Source organism: Ursus americanus, chromosome 1 (assembly GCF_024610735.1).
Source record: "Ursus americanus isolate L20-20 chromosome 1, mUrsAme1.1.p, whole genome shotgun sequence".
Lineage (NCBI taxonomy): Eukaryota > Metazoa > Chordata > Mammalia > Carnivora > Ursidae > Ursus > Ursus americanus.
This window is the reverse complement of record NC_142127.1, coordinates 5,231,254-5,237,722: the sequence shown is the minus strand read 5'-3', so window position 1 is coordinate 5,237,722 and position 6,469 is coordinate 5,231,254.

The following is a 6,469-nucleotide window of genomic DNA, read 5'->3' as shown; positions in this document are numbered from 1 at the left end:
TTAATTCTTGAATTCTTCAGCTCTTCTTCAGAATTTGTTTGGTTCTTTTATATGATTTCTAAGTCTTTTTTTTAATGTCTTATTTTGTTCATGTATTTTCCCCTTGATTTTGTTGAATTGTTTTTCTTTGTGTTTTTTGTAGCTCACTGAGCTTCCTCAAGACAGTTATTTTAAATTACTGCTTAAATACTTGCAGATTTCTGTGTATTGAGTTCTTTGTTGGAAAATCATTGTTATCTTTTGGTGATGCCATGCTTCCTTCATCCAGCATGTTCCTTGGAAATTTGGATTGCTATTTTTACATTTGAAGTAGCTGTCACTTCTCCAATCTTTACTAATTGCCTTCAGGTGGGAGATAATTTTTGTTGGTCCTGCATTTATCTGAAGCTTTCTCTGATTTATTATCAATACATCTGTTCCCATGTTTTTTGCTCCCTCTTGTGGCAGAATTCTTAAGCCTGAATGTCTGGGAACCTCTGTTTTTCCAAAGGTGGTGCTACAGCTTAAGTTCAAGTTTACTCCCTTGCCTGTTTTCTGTCTCCATTTCCTCTTCACTGGAGCTTGTTCTTTCTCACTACCACCTTGAAACATCACAAAAATAGCTGGCCATATAGTGAGGGGAGAGGTGTGAACTTGGCACATGTGGTATTGGGGGAAGCCTGTGGGCCAGTTGGGAGAACACTGCTGTAAGGTTTTCCCAGCAGCTCATGATCAGGTTTCCTGCTGGGGTCCTGAACATGGTCAGCAGGAACTGGATCCCTTTAATGCCCTTTCAAGTTTGTATTTGCCTTTTCCCTCAATTTCTCCCTCCTCCCAGTCACGGAGATCTCAACTCAAAACTCTGATAGAGAAAGGAGTCTTCTTTAGCAGAATCTGCATAGCTGAGGAAGTAGAGCACTTGCTCACTATCTCCCTTCCCCCAATTATAGATGTTATGGCTGGTTAGTTCAGCTCACACTGTGCCACCTTGGGGTATGGGACCTGCTGGAAAAGTTCCTTTTACCTTCTTCTGTGCATCCAAAATTTTCTATGTGTTTTGGGTTTTTGTTGTTGTTGTTGTTTTGGTTTTGGTTTTGGTCTACAACAGAGTACCAGAATCTCTCTTCTTGAAACCTGGACTTTGTGAAGGCTATTGCCTCTGAGCTATTGGGTTAAGTCAGTGCTTTCTAGGAGCTTCTCGTCTACAGCTGAGAGGGGTGAAGCCTGGTCATAAGCTCCCGTTATTCCCCAGCCTGTACTGATGTCTATCTGCCTATCATTTAATGCACAGGTGGGCAAAATTCCTCTTGGGTTCCTTGTTGTATGGTGCCACAACTCCCACAGAGACACTTTTGTTCATGGATGAATGATGAATTTTAGTTGTTAAAAGAAGGAACAAAAAGGAAAGGGATCTTATGCTGTCATGATGCTGATATCAATTTTTTTTTTAATTACGTAGGCTCCACTCCTCGTGTGGCCCAGTGTGGCATAATGTGGGGCTTGAACTCACAATACTGAGGTCAAGATCTGAACTGATATCAAAAGTGGGACTCTTAACCGACTGAGCCACCCAGGCACTCCCTGACATTGATTTTCAATTTGACTATTTCTCTAATTGTTATAGTTATTCTAAAGTCATAATTTGACCCATATGCTTACTTTAAAATTCATTTCAAAATATTATTTATGGTTTCTTAATAAATTAATTTAAAAGGTATTATCAAGCTTCTTAATTTTTTATATTGTTTTCTGAACACATGGAACTGCATGTTACAGTACATGGTCTATATAATGCTTAGCAAGATGTGTCATAGTAGTAAATTTATTAAATAATTTCATACTAGTAAATTTCTTAAATAAATATTAAATAATATTCAATAATTTATTAAAACATTTCATAAAATGTTAGAGGGCAGTGTGAGAGTTCCAAAAATTTAGAGACTGTGTTGCTGGAATGAATGCATAGTATAAAGAGAATTAGATACCCATTAAATCCCCATTACTAGTAGAATGTTATATACCTAATTAGCTTGAGTTTTAAAAACTTATTATGAATTATTTAAATATAGCAAAGACATAAAGAATAAAATAACAAAATTCCTGACTCACTGTCAGCATTATAAATAAAATATTTTATTACGAACCTAGTTGTGATACCAAATACCCTTCCTGGTTGCATCAATTTCAATCACTCTCCTTCCCAGTGATTACCAAGATTCTGAATTTGATTTTATTATTCCCAAGTGTATGTATATGTATCTTATCAAATATATACATATATGCATGTATAGAACAATATATATGTGAAAAGTATGTGTTATATGTCTTGTTTTGCATGTTTATCTTAGTGGTTAATTATTGTATATAATTTCAATCAATAGATTTGTCAAATTCTCCATGTTAGTATTAGTCCAGTGTTTCCAGATACACTGATTGATAGTGTTTCAGTGTGCAAGTAAACCACAATTAATTTCCTCATTCTTCTGCTAATGAGCATATGGTTGTCTTAGTGTGTATATATTATATACATTCATATACACATTTATTTCTGTATACACACATACACACAAAATACTGTTATGGAATTATAGAAATTAAGGTATGTGATTCTTCATAAATATATGAGAAATTCTCCAGGATATATATTTAGAAATAAAATTGCTAGGTAGTAGGATATGTACACTATCAACTTCAATATGAAAAACCAAATTGCTATTCAAAGTGTAACACATTAACATCTATAATCACATTAACAAGGGAATTATACAAACACTTATATTTTTCTTATTATGATATGTTAGTCACCATACAGTACATCATTAGCTTTTGATGTAGTGTTCCATGATTCATTGTTTGCATATAACACCCAGTGCTCCATGCAATATGTGCCCTCCTTAGTACCCTTCACGAGGCTAGCCCACACCCCTCAAAACCCTGTTTGTTTCCTGGAGTCCATAGTCTCTCATGGTTCATCTATCCCTCTGTTTACCCCAATTCATTTTCCCCTTCCTTCTCCTAATGATCTCCTTGTATTCCTTATGTTCCACAAATAAGTGAAACCATATGATAATTGTCTTTCACTGCTTGACTTATTTCACTTAGCATAATCTCCAGTCCCATCCATGTTGCAGCAAATGTTGGGTAATCATTCTTTCTGATGGCGGAGTAATATTCCATTGTATATATGGACCACATCTTTTTTATTCATTTATCTGTTGAAGGGAATCTCGGCTCCTTCCACAGTTTGGCTATTGTGAACAATGCTGCTATGAACATTGGGGTGCATATAGCCCTTCTTTTCACTACATCTATCTCTGGGGTAAATACCCAATACTGCAATTGCTGGATCATAGGGTAGTTCTATTTTTAACTTTTGGAGGAACCTCCACACTGTTTTCCAAAGTGGCTGCACCAACCTGAACTCCCACCAACAGGGTAAGAGGGTTCCCCTTTCTCCACATCCTCTCCAACATTTGTTGTTTCTTGCCTTGTCAATTTTTCCTATTCTAACTGGTGTAAGGTGGTATCTCAATGTGGTTTTGATTTGAATTTCCCTGATGGCTAATGATGTTGAACATTTTTTCATGTGTCTGTTAGCCATTCATATGTCTTCACTGGAAAAGTGTCTGTTCATATCTTCTGCCCATTTTTTAAATTTTATTATTTGTTTCTTGAGTGTTGAGTTGGAGAAGTTCTTTATAGATCTTGGATACCAGCCCTTTATCTATAGTGTCATTTGCAAATATCTTTTCCCATTCCATGGGTTGCCTCTTTGTTTTGTTGACTGTTTCCTTTGCTGTGCAGAAAATTTTTATCTTGATGAAGTCCCAAAAGTTCATTTTTGCGTTTGTTTCCCATACCTTTGGAGATGTGTTATTAAAGAAGTTGCTGTGGCCAATGTTGAAGAGGTTACTGCCTATGTTTTCCTCTATGGTTTTGATGGATTACTGTCTCACATCAAGGTCTTTCATCCATTTGGAATTTATCTTTGTGTATGGTGTGAGAGAATGGTCGAGTTTCATTCTTCTGTATATAGCTGTCCAATTTTCCCAGCACCATTTATTGAAGAGACTGTCTTTTTTCCATTGGTGTTTTTTCCTGCTTTGTCGAAGATTAGTTGCCCACAGAGTTGAGGGTCCATTTCTGGAGTCTGTACTCTGTTAAATTGATCTATGTGTCTGTTTTTGTGTCAGTACCATGCTGTCTTTGTGATCACAGCATTGTAGTATAGCTTGAAATCAGGCATTGTGATGCCCCCAGCTTTGTTTTTCTTTTTCAACATTTCCTTGGTGATTCGGAGTCTTTTGTGGTTCCACACAAATTTTAGGATTTTTTTTTTTCCAGCACTTTGAAAAATGTCATTGGTATTTTGATCATTGAAAGTGTAGATTGCTCTGAGTAGCATACATATTTTAACTATGTTTATTCTTCTGATCCATGAGCAGTATGGAATGTTTTTCCAACTTTTTGTGTCTTCTTCAATGTCTTTCATCAGTGTTCTGTAGTGTCTAGAGTATGGATCCTTTACCTCTTTGGTTAGGTTTATTCTGAGATATCTTATGGTTTTGGGTGCTATTGTAAATGGAATTCATTCCCTAATTTCTCTTTCTTCAGTCTCATTATTACTGTAAAGAAATAGAACTGATTTCTGTGCATTGATTTTGTATCCTGCCACATTACTGAATTGCTGTATGCGTCCTATTATTATGGGGGTGGAGTCTTTTGAGTTTTCCACATAAACTATCATGTCATCTGTGAAGAGAGAGAGTTCGACTTCTTCTTTGACAATTTGAATAACTTTTATTCTTTTTTGTTGTCTGATTGCTGTTGCTAGAACTTCTAGTGCTATGTTGGACAATAATGTTGAGAGTGGGCATCTTTGTCGTGTTCCTGATCTTAAGGGAAAGGCTCTTGGCTTTTCCCCATTGAGAATAATATTTGCTGTGGGCTTTTCATAGATATTTTTTATGAAATTGAGGAATGTACCCTACCCCTATACTCTGGAGGGTTTTAATCAGGAAAGGATCCTGTATTTTGCCAAATGCTTTTTCTGCATCAATTGAGAGGACCATATGATTCTTGTCTCTTCTCTTATTAATGTATTCTATCACAGTGATTGATTTGTGAATGTTGAACCACCCTTGCATCCCAGGAATGAATCCCACTTGGTTGTGATGGATAATCCTCTTAATGTACTGTTGGATCCTATTAGCTAGGTCTTGAGAATTTTGGCAACCGTATTCATCAGGGATATTGGTCTGTAATTCTCCTTTTTGATGAGGTCATTGCCTGATTTTGGGAATAAGGTAATCCTGGCCTCACAGAACGAGTTTGGACGTTTTCCTTCTGTTTCTATTTTTTGAAACATCTTCAGGATAATAAGTATTATTTTTTCTTTGAATGATTGGTAGAATTCCCCAAGGAATCCATCAGGCCCTGGACTCTTGTTTTTTGTGAGGGTTTTGATCTCTGTTTCAATCTCGTTACTGCATAATGGCTTATTTAAGTTGTCAATGTCTTCGTGTTTCAGTCTTGGTAGTTTATAGGTTTCCAGGAAGGCATCCATTTCTTCCAGGTTGCTTAATTTATTGGCATATAGTTGTTGATAATAGTTTCTAATGATTGTTTCTATTTCCTTGGTGTCAGTCATGATCTCTCCCTTTTCATTCATAATTTTATTAACTTGGGTCCTTTCTCTTTTCTTTTGGATAAGTCTGGCCAGTGGTTTATCAATCTTATTAATTCTTTCAAAGAACAAGCTTCTAGTTTTGTTGATCTGTTCTGTATTTTTGGTTTCTAATTCATTGATCTGTGCTCTAATCTTAATCAGTTGTCTTTTCCTGCATGGCTTAGGCCTGTTCTTTTGTTCCATCTCCAGCTGTTTAAGGTGTGAGTATGAGGACTGCATTCTAGATTTTTCTATTCTTTTGAGTGAGGCTTGGATGGTTATGTATTTCCCCCTTAGGACCGCCTTTGCAGTATCCCATAGGTTTTGGGCCAATGTGTTTTCGTTCTCATTGGTTTCCATAAATTTCTTAAGTTCTTCTTTAATTTCCTGGTTTACTCAAACATTCTTAAGCAGGATGGTCCTTAGCTTCCAAGTGTTTGAGTTTCTTACAATTTTTTTCCTGTGATTGAGTTCCAGTTTCAAAGCATTGTGGTCTGAGAATATGCAGGGAATAATCTCAATCTTTTGGTGTTGACTGAGACCTGTTTTGTGACCCAGTATATGGTCTATTCTGGAGAAAGTTCCATGTGTGTTTGAAAACAATGCGTATTCTGTTGTTTTACAGTGGAATGTTCTGTATACATCTGTGAGGTTCATCTGGTCCAGGGTGTCATTCAAAGCTCTTGTGTCTTTGTTGATTTTCTGCTTAGATGATCCGTCTATATCTGAGAGTGGAGTTTTGAGGTCCCCTACTATTACCATATTATTATCTATATGTCTCTTTATTTTGGTTAACATTTGGCTTATGTAGTTGGCTGCTCC